We start from the raw sequence: 15,232 nt of genomic DNA on the forward strand, positions 1-15,232 counted from the left end.
TAGTATCACCAACATTACTCACAACACCATCTTCACCAACCACATCCACATGAATATCAGACTCTCCAGAAACTTCAGTACGAACATCATTATGACAACTTACATCTAAAACATCACCACACATACGTTTGTACAATCCAAAATTATCAAAGTTATTCTTACCTTTCATTTCAGCATTAGGTGCTTCTTCTTGATTATATAAATTTGCAATTATATCATCTTCTAGGCCTACTTCATCAACGGTAGCCTGGTTCCTATTACAGTTGTTTCTAGTATTTTCTCTGATGACATTCCAAAATTCCCTGTCAAATTTAATTTTTTCATTACCTCTATCTACAGATCGATCATAGCATACTGTCTATACTGGTTAGGTCTCTGATTATAGTGCTGTCTGTTCCGGGTGAAATTAGCCTGATTTTGAAAATTCCTTGCCCCAAACTGACAGACTCCTAGTGGAGCATTTAGTCGTTTAAAGGCCTATGTCTGTCGTTTCCCTGCCTCGGGTTACCTTCTCTCATGTCATTACCCCAGGACCTGTTTCGATTTTCCCATTCTCTGTTTGAATTAAAGTGCTAATCATTCCTACCAAAATTTCTTCTGTCATTGCTATTATAATTATCCCTGTTGTTGTTAAAGTTTCTTCGTTCACTATTACTGTTATTATTTGCACGGTTCGGTTCCCACCCTCTGTGTGCTGAACCTACAAAGTCGTTGAATGTGTTGTTTTGTTCAAAGGCTCTATCAAGTTTGTCCACATATTTCAAGAATTGTTCTATGGACTCATCTGGACCATATACTAAACCCCACTGTACTCTTTTCGGAAGTCTCCGGTTTAGTACATCAATTTGAGTTAGCTCATCAAATGGCTTATCCAGATGCACTAATTTTTGCACTGTTTCTCACAATAGGCTTTCATTGACCCATCAGATTCTCTGTAACTAGGACCATTCAAGAATTCACTTTTGATTCGAGCTTGCTCAGTTTCAGACCAAAATTTGGTTAGAAAACATTTTTCGAAATCTTCAAAGGACATTTCCGCATAACAATTCTGATTGGCGCACGAAAGCGCCTCACCATCAAGTAATTTCTTTACAAATTTTATCTTAACACTATCTGTCATTATGGACGTGAACTGCTCCTTGCAGAATTGCATGAAGTCTTTTGGGTGTATATTCTTGTCACCGGGATAAGTTTTAATTGGAAAATTTCCCCATACCCCATTACAACTATTACTAAAACCTTTTTGAAACATAGTTTCTTGTATTTCTACAAATTTTCTGTCTACAGTTTTTTCGACATTAGCTACTCTACTACAAATTTCTGTGACCTTTTTGTCCGTATCAGATTCCGTATCAGATTTGAATGATTCAATTTCGTTTTCAAAAAATCGTTTTGTCTGGTCACATTCATTTCTCAATTGAGAATTTTCCTCATTTACAAAATCAACAACTTTTTTAAGTTTTGACTGGTTATTTGAAATTTCGTTACTTAAATCAGTTTCAAGGACAGAAATTTTGAACTCAACCGTGTCCACACGACAACTAAGTTCTTTTTGGTTTGACTCAAAAGTAATTCGCCATTCTTCGAGAACCTGATTAGTGTGAGCAATCTGTTCTGTATTTGAGTTTATTTCTGATTTTAAATCACACACAGCCTTCGAAATCGACCTGTCCATCTGTTCTTGTGTCTGTTCAATTTGTTGACGTAATTCGGCACGAGAATCGTCCATCTTCGAGTTTAACTCTGAAAACATTTGTTTTAACATTTCCAACATTCCTACACTGTCAGAAGCACTTTCCCTAATAGGTGTACTCGCTACACCGCTGTCAGTACTGAAATCTGCGTCTTTTTCCATTATTTTAGGAAGCAGTTACTTATCTTAGTGTCCGTCGGCGGTCGTTGGTGTCCGTGTTTTGCGAAATTTCTTCAATTCCACGATGGTTTCACTCGGTTGATTCACTCCTCTTCTTGTGACCCCAGAATCGACGTATTTACTTCTTGTGATCCCAGAAGAGACGTATTTTATTTAGAAGAATCACTGGGTGGTCGTCAAATCGTCTGCTTCCTCCACCAAATTAAAATATCCCAGCTCCAGCGCCTCCACCAAATTATGACATCCCAGCTTCCTCAACCAAATTATAACGTCCCAGGACTTTCTGCACCAAATTATAACATTTCAGCTCCTCAACACCAAGTTAAAACGTTGCATTAGGAGGTGTCTGCTTCGTGCAAAAGGTCTTGAGTTCATATTGACGACAACAAGTAATTCTTCGTTACAGACGTTTATATACAAACAGAACTGACAGACTTCACAGACTCAACAACTGACTCTCCGAGCTGACCGCACTGCATATCCGAACTGGCAACTGATAACTCCTAGGTGTATTAATATCTTTCCAAACAATGAGAGTCTTTGACAATATTTTGTTTAGAACACGATAGCAATTCACGACTTAAAACTAAATTAGACATTACAGAATTTTAGTACAGATTAAAGTAAGTAAGAGGATCAGTACATATAAATTCTTACAAGCATTATTTACAAATAGATTTCATAACATTTTTCTACCAGCTTCTGGATAACCTTCACCAGATTTGTACCGGTGTTTCCAGAAATATCTTGACATTTGATTCTGGATATTTCTTGAGTGATTTAGAACAACTATTTATATGTAAAATGATTTAAATCGTGTTTCAAAACGTAAATAAATCTTTTTAGCAATATTTCTTGATACAAATCGTCTTTCGAAATTAGGTTATGAAACAGTTTTCACAAGTTTTCGTATTTTTGCGATCATAATATAGAATTTCTCCATTGAAAGTTCCAGAAGTGTGCATTAAACGTTCATTTACAGACTTTCTCGTTAGCTGGAGAGTTTTTAAAAGTATCTTGTCCATATTATACGAAATAATTTAGCTCAAAACTGATAATTTATACAATTAATCAGAGCAACAGCAAACAGTGAGTCTTTCTTTTACAAAATGAAATATAATTACAAAATTGAATGGAAATAGGTTACTAACACTAATATATATTTACATTAATTCTATTTTTGTTCTTTCTGTGCAAAAGTCCTAATATTGACACAGTACAATATTTAAACATCACCAAAGTTTCCCTTTACATTTTGCATATCTGTATCGACATCCCCTAAAAGTCTACAGTATCGAATACTTCAATATGTTCCAATATGTCCTGTAATGTTACAACGTGTAATGGATTTTTTTTTTCTTGTTTTGGTGGACAGCCCCACCTCTCGAAATATTCGACACTTTGCACTACAGGTTGAAAGAAGAGTGACGAACAAAAGATGCCTTCAGTATTTATTAACGTTGTGGGTGGTTCTCTTGATTTATGCTAACTTTTTTCCACCCTACGTCTAGATCTGGTTTTGTTCCCTGCATATAAAATTATATGCAAGCGTTTCTATCGCACCAGAAAGGATGGAGGAGGTTTGATGTAAGATCTATTCGTGGTTTCTCCCTTATCGAAATGGTTTCCCATAAGAATCCAAGCTACATCGTTAGCCTCGTGGCTATTGAGGTTGATCCTCAAAAAAACGTAGTACTAATAGCTCAATCCAGAACGGTTTAGGTAGCCTTTACGGTAGTTGGGTATAGCTGTGTGGTTGGTATCCGAACAGACATCCGAAGTAGTGTGGCGGTAATGCTTCAATCTGTCCGAAGAACAGTTCCAGCTTTATAAATGTAGCCAGAAGTGTATCGTGGCTAATGGAGTTGATCATTAAGACCGATTAAAGTATTTTCCTAATATATTTTGTTGCCCTTATTTTATAAAATCATTCGGTGGCTTTCTAAGAGGTACTTTGTGTTAGGAGTACGAAACGTAAATAAAATTACATTTTCACACGTTTTACTTGAGGCAGAATTAGGTAATAAAGCCAGTCGATACCTTTCGTATAGTGGAACGACGTAGTTGCTTACTGGCTGAGTATTTTTCAAGAGATCCTCTCACACAGACTGGTAATTTACACTGTTTTTAAGAGACACTCCGAGTGCCCCGTATCAGTCACTCTTTAACCTGTTACGTAAGGCGATTCGTTCCTGCTGTTATCTTTTGCGTTAATTCAGTCCCGCAACCAATAACCGTGCATTCGGGCGGTAATCAGTTATCGGTGCGTTATTGTAGTCTAAAAACTGAATCCGTTATAGTAACTCTTTTGTTTACTCACTCGGGGTCCCACCGTTTTGTACACAACTGAGGTGAGAAGTAGTTGTGACGTTCTCTACGGCGACATCAAAAACCCATTCTGAGGTGGTGCCGTCGAAAGCGTAAACCGAAGCAATCGGTCTGGATTCGAATACATCTCTCGAAAGCGAGTACAAAAGAATATTATCACAGGACTTTACAAACAGGTTTTTCAGAAATTCCTACCAGTTCACTTACTTAAATTATTTAATATTGCAACGCGTTTCGAGCTATCACCTCTTTATCAGGCAAAATATGACAAAACAAAAAACATTCAAACAGAATGGACATAGACCTCAATGCAAGTATTTTTTCAGTCTTGTCGTTTGTTGTGGCTTTCCTGCAGAGAAAGTCAAATAGAAGCCGTATGAGAGCGCGTTTACTTCGTTTTCTTGTCTGTAGATGAATACTGGAGCACTCCGTTCATCAGAAAAGGCTGCCGTCTTGTGGCCACTGTGGCTTTAAATTGTAAGCACACCACGTAGCTCACTCGGAAAACATGAATAACTGATCTGGCTACTTCAGTATTATTGGCTTAATTTGTATTATTAGTTCACTTTTCTCGGACATGAGCAGACATCCACAAGTAGCAAATAATGTGACCGTGGCTTCCAAGTTAAGGTTCTTCGGTTAATCACAAGGCGTCTACTTCGGTAATAATCTTGCTGGCATTTCGATGATCTTTCTTGGGATTTCTTCATGATTCATTACATTCTTGCACGTGCTACCTTTTTATAGTTTTATGCACAGTGAGATATAATATTTAGCGATTTTAAAAAGCGAGTGAATCAAGCTGCGTCGGATAGAGGTGGAGGGGAAAGCTTCAGTTACGTGTGACGCGAAATAGCATTTAGTCATAATGGAGCGTACACTGTCAAAGCATTTTATCAAAACGGTAGTTCGTACCAGCTAGCACGTCGTGCAATCCGCAACCACTTCAGCGTTAATCGAAATCGGCCGGTGCACCTGCCTGGGCGATTAAAAAGTGGCTGGGGAACATTGAGGAGACGGCGCCAACTGGGAGACCAAAAACTGTGCGCTCGCCTGAAAAACATCGAACGTGTACGCCAAATGAAACGCGTATAGCACGTGTGATTTGACACGACACTACAGCGCGACACGCACGTGCCGCACGAGTGGCGCGGCTGCAGTGCATATTGCGACACGTACACCGTACTTAGCACGCGCCGACTGGCGACGCTCTGCGCTGACAGAACCGAAGCGCGCGCACCTTTTTATCTTTCTCTAATAATTTACAGAAACTATTCACTGAAAATATTTGATTTTTTTCCGTACTTGTGGCTTTACGTGTGAAATTCTTGGCCAAGTGCCTATCATCTGGCTAATAGTCAAGCTTACTGTGATCTACACATTTTAGTAAGTCACTACGCAAAACTCAAAAAGTTTGCAATGAAAAATAGGGGGCGCTATGATTTTGCGTTTGGTGCGTATTACACCATATGTTTATGAGTATGAAATTCAGCTAACATATTAAATTTTTGTTTAGACTTAGGAGGAGGTCTCCATCTGTCTTCGATTTCGAGAAAATGTATCCCATGTAGAGCATTCACTCCCAATCTTACGCCACGGGAATGAAATATTCCTACATCACTGGTATTTCCTAAACCGCTCGAGACATGGAGACAAGATTTTGGTTAATGATGACACAAGGAAGAGAGTACTTTGCCACGCCGGCCGGTGTGGCCAAGTGGTTCTAGACGCTTCAGTCTGGAACCGCGCGACCGCTACGATCGCAGGTTCGAATCCTGCCTCGGGCATGGATGTGTGTCATGCCCCTAGGTTAGTTAGGTTTAAGTAGTTCTAAGTTCTATGGGACTGATGACCTCAGATTGTAAGTCCCATAGTGTTCAGAGCCATTTGAACCATACTTTGCCACGTCGTAAACACACTGAGCTTTCTTATCTATCACGGTATATCAGTAGTTACACTTCCCTATTTATTTATTTTTTTCATTCCACTGTCTAATTTTTTTAGAGTTATCGACAGCTAGTGAGACAAGAGTGTCCTAATATGAAAGTAAACATGAAATTTCTTCTCTTATGTTGCCACAAACCGTCACAATGAGTTTTTTGATAAAATATTCGGCTCTCTGGTCGCCAGTTACTTGTTTAATGAGACAGATTTCTAAAACAGTGTGTCACAATAACTGCTGCAAAAATGAGTTTATGCAAATCATATTGTGTTTTGGCAAAAGAAGTGCTCTCAAACCCTTCAACAAGAGAAGTGTGGCCGTTACTCGCAAATGGTATTGCATCTTCGAATGAGACGAGGTTAACAACTCACACGAAAATAAATCGCTAATTCTGTTGGAATTTTTGTTGAATCTCACAACCCATTTTATTTTTAACACCGAGCGACTGAAATGGAAACTTACGAAAGGAGTTTTATTCCTTTCCTTCATCTGAGCAATAGCAAAGTAATGAAGAGCGTGGTCTTCAGGCGGGATACCACGCACACTACTGATGCCGGTTCCTCACCAACGCCTTGCCAAACTGACAGTCCGTGGTTCGCGAATAAAATAGTTGTTACTGAGAAAAGTAAACAACTGATTCGTGGCAAAACACAATGGCCAGTGTATCGTCAGCAGCTGGGAAGAAATCGCGCGACAGGAATGCGGAAGCCAGCAAGTATGCTTTGTGAGAGGAAGAGTTCACATCGTTCCGAAAACATTGTCACCATTACATTTCTACATATCACCACACTCTTTCAGGATATTCCTACTTTTATAATAGTACCGACCACTAATTCCTTTGTGTAGCCTGTTGTGTAATTAGTTTATTAATGCTGATAGCGTGTATGCAACCACTGAAATACTTTTCCTCGTCACGACGAGCCGATTAAAACATCGTTATTTACGAGGGCTTCTCGACTATTTCGGGCTTGCAATGGAAATGTCACGTCCACATGTACAAAGTATAACGTCTCTTATTAGACCCATATCCACATGATGATATGAAGTACGTAAGTTTTACTATCTCGGACGCTTTTTACCAGGAGCGCAAAGGGGTCATACCTGTGGAAATTATGCCTTTCCGACTTTTTGTAATGGATCGCAGAGATACTTCAGCATAAGAGGCAGCAAGTAGGTAACCTTGTTTTACTTTCCTGTCTTGCTTCTAGATGACACGATTTTATAATATTCCTTACTTCCTTATTCACTACCCTCACGGTAAATCGTCTGTCCCTTCTTACGTTCTGAAAAAATTGTGGAGGCAGACGATATACTTTCAGTGGCTAATGGCTCACCGGTTATTGAACTGTGCATTGGGTTTTTTGACAAAGAATAAACAAAACAAAAGAACTGTACATATGTATGTAAATGAAAACTATTACGTGCTAACGAAAATGGACGGAGCGCTTAAACAGCGAAAAAAAGAACACTGCTCAGTGATAGAAAACTTCAGTTTACATTACAGGCCGTACTCTTCGGATGGACAATACTTCCACTGCCCGTATGCGCCATGCCGAAGTGAGTATATGGCAGAACTGCCCTCCCGCTCCCCGCCTCACACATCCGTCAGTACCCGCGTGACGCGCGGCGCGAGAAACTGCGCCGCTACCACAAAGCCGCGCGACCTGACGCAGGCGCGTGTCGCGTCCCAGTCGCGTCGCGTCGCAGTTTGCGCGGTCCCATTTGAACCTGTGAAGTTGCAAAAACGCGCCCTAAACTTGGGATTTCAAAGAGAACGGTAGGAAGGATTTAACCCCAGGATTTGCACTTTCAACCCTACAAAATCTAAACGGTACAGGTCCTTAAGGGAATAGATTATGTGATCCGCAGCCGCTTCTGATTAAAAGTTTTGGTCATGATTATTCGGGACCAGGACATTGTAAACCGTTTGTGGATGAGGGATGAAGCTCACTTCCGTCTCTCCAGTTATGTGAACAAGCAGAACTTTCGATTTTGCAGTGACGTTAATACTAGAGAACTGCATCAGCAACCACTGCACTGGGCAAAAGTTACTGTGTGGTTCGTAATGTCTTCAATTAGGGATCATAAGGCCAAACGATTTTTAAGTTGTAACACTGACTTCCCAGAGATACGCTAGTAATTATGAATATAGTCAGTCGTTTGTTTCCAAAGATATGGCCTCCCGAAATGGGTACATTGCATGGCCCTCTCGTTCCCTGGACGACACATGTTTGTGACTTTTTCTTTGGGGTTGTCTGAAGCGGAAAGTTTAGCAAGATAACCCACCTCGAACAACTGAAGCCCTGAAAGAGTGGATGCGACAGGAAGTGTGATGAGCCAGTACAAGGTCTGGCTGGAGGAATGCGTGCTTCTAAGCGGACGCCATAATAAGACAGTTATCTTGAAAAAGTAACTGAGGAGGAGGAGGACATTAGTGTGTAACGTCCCGTCGACAACGAGGTCATTAGAGACGGAGCGCCAGCTCGGGTGAGGGAAGTATGGAGAAGGAAATCGGCCGTGTCCTTCAAAGGAACCATCCCGACATTTGCCTGAAGCGATTTAGGGAAATCACGGAAAACCTAAAGCTGGACGGCCGGAGACGGGATTGAACCGTCGTCCTCCCGAATGCGAGTCCAGTGTGCTAACCACTGCACCACCTCGCTCGGTGAAAAAGTAACTGACGTTTTACTGTTACAGAAAACACTTTTTCGTATATTTTAAGATTATGAAATAGAAAAAGTGTCTTTATTTAACAGCTTTTCAAAAATCGCTCTTTATTATGCCTCACCCTGTAGTTGAAACTCTCTTCTTCATTTAGCTCATGAGGCCCTCAGCTTTAAAAGAATTTATTGTGTCGTAAACACAGTACTATTTCAATATGCTATACGAGCTTATTTTAGGAAAGACACACGGGAAATATGTAGTGGTAAATGCGAAAAACAAATACAGAACTAGTTCTCTCACAAATGTTATGACTACTCTTATTTTTTATTTGGGGGACCTACGAAATCTGAATATTTTCGTAGTCTCCATGAAATAGCTGTGTTAATCTTAGATAACGGTGGGTGTGATTAACGTCTCCGACTGGTGGTGTGGAACTGTCTCAAGTGAAGGACAGCAGGAATTGGGTTATTTAGATACACACAGTAGACGATTGTAACTGCACTGTTTACGTGGAAAGAACCCACACATATTACAAAAAATTGATGTATGTACGTATGTGGCACATCTCCCCCTAGACCACTGGACTGATATGGACCAAAGTTTGTGCACATACCCCTTACTGACAGGTAACAATCATAATTCAGGAGGTGCGGCATCATAAACGATGAGATGCATGAAAATCAGCCGCACCATGCCTGATGTTGAAATTTGCTTCTGTACTACTAACTCTATTCGTAACAAATTTCGCAGACATTCGCAGCGAAAGGCACATACAAAATTATATCATGATGCCACACATAATTCGGGAGATCCGACGTCATGAACACCAAGATGTGTGAAGAACTGCCGGAGTGTGCCTAATGTTTATATTTATCCTTGCTGCTCACTCTGTTAGCAACATATTTTGCTGACGGTATCGTCATACGCCGCTGAATGCGCCTACATGAATGCATCGTTGTAGGACTCTTTACTGCCGAGCCACTCGTGCAGTCGAGTGAAGTGACTCCAGGCAGCGCTTTTGGCAGCTTACAACTATGAGGCGCAAACGGTTGTAGGCCTCACCACAGAGGCGTGCAGATACTCGAAGTAGCTGTGCCAAGCGCATCATCCCACGCCGAGCCTACTGGCAGGTGTGCGTGCAAGGTTCCTCGTTGTGGAAAACTGGCAAAGTGAACACCCCGACCGGCAGTGCCGGCTGTCAGCTAGTGTACAATAGAAACATTATGACAGGTGACAGACTTCCGTCATTCAACAGTCTCCGGTCAATGAATTAGTTCTTTCTTAAGATCTTAATGAATTATTGTCAATGTAAACAACGAGACACCAACAGAGATAGTGATAAATGGTTCAAATGGCTCTGAGTACTATGGGACTTAACATCTGAGGTCATCAGTCCCAAAGACCTAGGGTAGTTAGGTTTAAGTAGTTCTAAGGACAGCACACACATCCATGCCCGAGGCAGGATTCGAACCTGCGACCGTAGCAGCAGCGCGGTTCCGGACTGAAGCGCCTAGAAACGATCGGCCACAACGGCCGGCGAAAGCGATAAATGAGGTAGTAGTGAAAGATACTGGCTTATTAACATGGCTTGCTTCAAATTTTCAAAAAATGTAACTGATTCGAATATTTTACTAACGTAAAGCCTACCAAAATCGGCTGTATAGTTACGTTCATAGTCTGCACATAACTTTGCGGTGCACGGCCGTTGCCCCTGATAACAAAGTGCGAGTGCACCGCCCTCGTGGATAACATTGCGCCCCCTAGAGTGTGCAGCTGGAACACTGATAGAGGCAGAACATTCCCATTCGTCTGGTGCGCTCTCAAGTGTCATTGATACCTTCTCTGATAATGATCTCTTACCTTCGCCATCAAAATGGCCTACCTCACTGGGAACGCATTTCCGGCCATATGTCCGCATGACCTTTTTTGCTCCTTTTGCTGCGGAAGCTGTGATCTCTGTATCTTGAAACAATACAAACCAAGGGAAAATCGAAATTACTATCTCTCGCCAATAAATAAACGATCTCTATAATCATACAAGACGAGCGAATTGTGTTAAGTAACTGATCGTTCATTTTGGCCGCTGTGCACAACGAAAATACCGTCTCCTTGCGATGAACAGCTTACGAATACAAGAGGTTATAGTTATTATTTGCGGGTCGTCTGGCCCCTCAAAAACTGGAGGGCAGTAAGTGATCTTGAAATTCGGCGACGTTCGTGGGTGCATTACGTGCTCCCACTTCTGGCCATATGAGGGTACGACGAGAATTCTCCATATAATCGTTCCGATGCTCACATGTTATGTTTTGGAGAGGCATACCGTTGGTTGGGCAAATTGATCATGGTACACTCGCAGGCCAGCGGCATTGTGACACTGCATTCGTTTCCCATGCGTATCTTTTCAGGCTGTATGCGACCCTCACTGTACTTTTAAGGACGACAATGCGTGATCGCATCGAAAGCACTGGTGTAGGAGGTCTTTGAATGAGTGCATGTTCGGCAAACGTAAACCCCGTGGGCCACTTCGTTATGCATTGGGGATGCATACCGCAGCTCGCCTACATGTTCCACCGACCATCCAGAGTTCTCAGTCAAACTTGTTGAGGAATGGAACGCTCTACCACATTTCCTTACCAACCTCGTGCCCAGCTTGGGAGCTGGTTACAGAGCACGCATAGCTGTGTTTGGTGATCACATGCTTTATGGAGAACACGTTCTGCCTTTTGCAATGTGACTACTGTCTTTGAACAAAAACGTCAGTTATGTTCGTATCATTGCATGTTTCTTTGTTACCATCTGTACCACGCAGCAACAATTATTTCTATTTTGCTTGACAGTGACACAACATGTGAAAGTTACTTTGGCCCGGAGTTTCGCAAAGCATTATAATCGAAAACGAAAAAGGTCTGACGGGGTCTATTGGGGTGAAGTGAGACCACGGGAGCTGATTCCATACCACTGTGGCGGCTGCTTTATTGTATGGACTGAATTTAGTTGAAAGTACTTGATCTTCATTTGTCGAGTATATGCTGAAGATTAAAGTTAATCGCATGTGAACCGGTACTTTCAGAGACTAATATTAAGAGCTCCTGAAAACGCTATTTACTATTCCAAAGAAATGTGACTGGGATCCTAGAATACGAAACTGACTACAACTGTATGTAAGCAATATCGGTTTCTGCTGCTCCGGCTATGACAATATGAGAATAGGGGGGGGGGGGGGGGGGGGGCATAGGATAGTGTACCTACAAGCACATCTTCTTTCTTGGTCGGTGTTCCAGTTAGTCACCGATTTTAGAACTATATGAAGCAACGCGTACTAGAGGACGCGGTAAGTAGTTCCTGGCATTTTCGACTGCTGCTGTTGTGGGGCCTGAGGTTTTGTTTTCTGCAGGGTTTGCAAATATAACGAGTTCTACATATTTAGTGTTGTGTAATATATTAAAGATATTTGGAGGATACTGTCTGTTCTATGGTTAAAGAATTTTGTGGTGAATAAAATATTGTTAAATTTTGACTAGTTACATAACGTGTGGATGAATAAGTTATAGTTCATGAGTCACAAACCATCTCGTACCTTCAAACGGAAGACCTTGCACCATGGAGTATATGAGATTTGCAAAAGAAGTAAGTTTATGTAATGTATTAACGAAGTTACCTGTCTCGAAAAGGGAAATTTGTGATAGCTGCAACAGCTTCTATTTCAGATCGTTGTTAACTTCTAACTGGTTATTGATAAAACGATTGATTTCGCTTGCTGATTATTCTTGTGTAGTAGAGTAATAACGTAAGACATTTCTCATAGAGAAATAGACTACTGACAAAATTTTTTCTCGATTGCAACGATTTGAACTGATATTTGCACCTAGGTACATGACCGTGTTCTATCTTGGAACAGTCTATCTCATTTGTCAAAAATCTTACTTTTCCGGAGTAATTGTAATTTCAGAAAGAAAGTGCACCACTCCTAAAGTGAATGCTGTTATTTCAAAATGGAATAACAAAATGGAGTAAAGGTCTACTAAAGTGTGAAAGTCTGAAGTGTGTTCCACAGTAAAACACTTTTCGCTAATAATTGTCAAAACTAAGAACAAACACAAAACGCTGTCCAAGCATATAAACGATCGATAGTCGAACAAAAAATCTGAATGCCGGGTGTTCGGACAAACTTCTAGGACTTGTAGTAGGGAGACAGGAAAGAATATTTTGAGTACAAACCCATGCCCGGGCATGTACCGTTTCAGTTCTACAATGATTTCAACTTCGATTTTTAACTCATCCACTTCTGTTTGAGGGATTAAATTACGCATAAGGCAATACAAAACAATTCGAAATGAAACATAACGGAACACCTGTTTATCACTTAAGCACATTTGTTTGTGTTAAGACTCCTCGCCCTGTCCATCTGTCACCATATCGTTTGTTCAGATGTCTGCGAACTGCACGATACAAGGGAGTTGGTGCCTCATCATGCTGAAACCAAATTTCCTGATGGGCAATCAGTGGCACAGCTTTCAAGAACGGCCCCAATATCTTTTGTAGAAACATAAGAGATGCAAGACCAGTTAGAGTGGAAGGAGGTATGGCCCAGTTACACGACAGTCTGGAATGCCTGCCAACAAACAAATATCCAACAGGCACCGAAGCCTCGGAATGTGCTTCGCATGGGGCTTTTTGGCTGCCAGACATGGCTGTTTAGCGAATTCAGAACACAGTCCCTCCCCAGTGAACTCACATTTGTCTGTGAACAGGAGTAGTTGGGTAAGGAAAGGATCAGCACATTTTGTTAGCGCAGGTTGCCTACATCAGGAGCAAGCATACATTCAGTGGAAAACCTATTTTTCTCTTTTGATTGACGAGTCCTTAACTTACTATTTTGCTAAGTGGATTATGACCATCTGAGGATAATCCGTCATTCCAAGAAACCCTCCACACTCCTCCCTTCCCTCTCCTTCTCCCCACTTCTACTCCTTCTCCATCACCACTCTGGAAATTGTCTCTCAATACAAGCACACTTATGATATGGACCTATTTGACTAATTAATTAAATCGACCAATTAATTAACCCCTCCCTATCTGGGACACCCCCAGCAGCTCCCCTCCCCTCCCCTCCCCCTCCAGGAATTTGTCTGGAAAAAGACTCAATTGATTGGCTAGCAGGTGGAAAATTGATGGCAGTGTACGGAATATTGTTTAACCCTTTATTTGGCAGTGTTGCTTTCAAGCAACATCAAATTTACCTTGGCCTTATGGGACAACAAACTCTTCCCAGTGCATTTCACTGGCATTACTGCCTCCAGGCAACATTCCTTTACACACTGCGAACGCCAGTTTTTGTAATAGCTTAAGGTTTTCCACACGAGATAACAGTTTGTGCAGTGGTGTTACAGAGATCTCCTCGTGTGAGCAGCAGGGGTGTCTTATTTTGGTTCTAAAAGAGTGGATTTAAATAGATTGAAGAAAAACTGCTATGATTACTGGCAAGATATACCCAGAGGTGAGTTTACAGCAGTAATATTTCAATCTTTGTTTTGAAATACGTAAGTAGTATAAAACTTTTATGTTGCCTGTGAGCAACATTGCCTATAGTTAGGACATGTGCCATTAGTATATTACACATGTTTACGGCGTGACAGAGAAGATGTTTTTATTTTTAGGGGTTTTTTAGCAATGGATTCCAGAATATTTTATGGAATTAAAAAAGCGAGAGGAATAGTAGTTCCACTAGAAAACCCGGCTTTGTCTGATCTAAGTGAATCTGAAGACACTGCACTCGAAGTTTTTGCAGGCTGTAGTGATGATGATCCAGACTATATTCCAGAGCGTCAATCTCAGTTCCATAACCAAGTTATACCAGACACTGATTCTGATTTAGGAAGTGAAATCTCAGAAGCTGAACATGTGCAAGGACCTTCTGCAGTGAATCCTTCTAGTGAAAGTGGCAGTCAAGTAAAAAAGTAAATTACAAAAGCAGTCACTTACATGTGGGTAAAGGAAGATACAACTGCTAGGGCAGAAAGTCTCTCTCCTGTGTTTTCTGATGAAGGCAATACACCACTGGGTTATTTCAGAAGATTCTTTGATTCAGAACTAATTGTGCAGGAAACGAACTTAAACTCTGACCAACGAACTACACGTCAGTAAACAGCAATTGAAATTAAATAGAACAATTTTTCGGTGTTCTGATATACATGGGTCTTGTTTCTATGTCTTAGTAGACTGCCTATTGGTCTCAGTCAATGAACAGTGAATAATTCACCAGCATTTTCAGTTTGAAGCGCTTTCAGAAACTCCGCCGATACCTGCATTTTACGAGCAATGAGAATGCTGTGAACTGTTCTGACAGACTTTTGAAAATAAGACCTGTTCTTGAGTCAATTGTATAGAACTGCCGTGAGCAGAAACAAGAGTCGGCATTTTCTACA

The 15,232-nt window shown here is 41.1% G+C and overlaps 1 non-coding gene across 1 annotated transcript; it reads right to left on the reverse strand.

Annotated features, from left to right (window-relative positions):
• Positions 1-8,733: 8,733 nt before the first annotated feature.
• Trnaa-cgc (transfer RNA alanine (anticodon CGC)) lies at positions 8,734-8,806 on the reverse strand. Its single transcript has one exon. It is a non-coding gene; the product is annotated as a tRNA-Ala (tRNA).
• Between the last annotated feature and the right edge of the window lie 6,426 nt (positions 8,807-15,232).

Source organism: Schistocerca gregaria, unplaced genomic scaffold, assembly GCF_023897955.1.
Source record: "Schistocerca gregaria isolate iqSchGreg1 unplaced genomic scaffold, iqSchGreg1.2 ptg000077l, whole genome shotgun sequence".
NCBI classification, from domain to species: domain Eukaryota; kingdom Metazoa; phylum Arthropoda; class Insecta; order Orthoptera; family Acrididae; genus Schistocerca; species Schistocerca gregaria.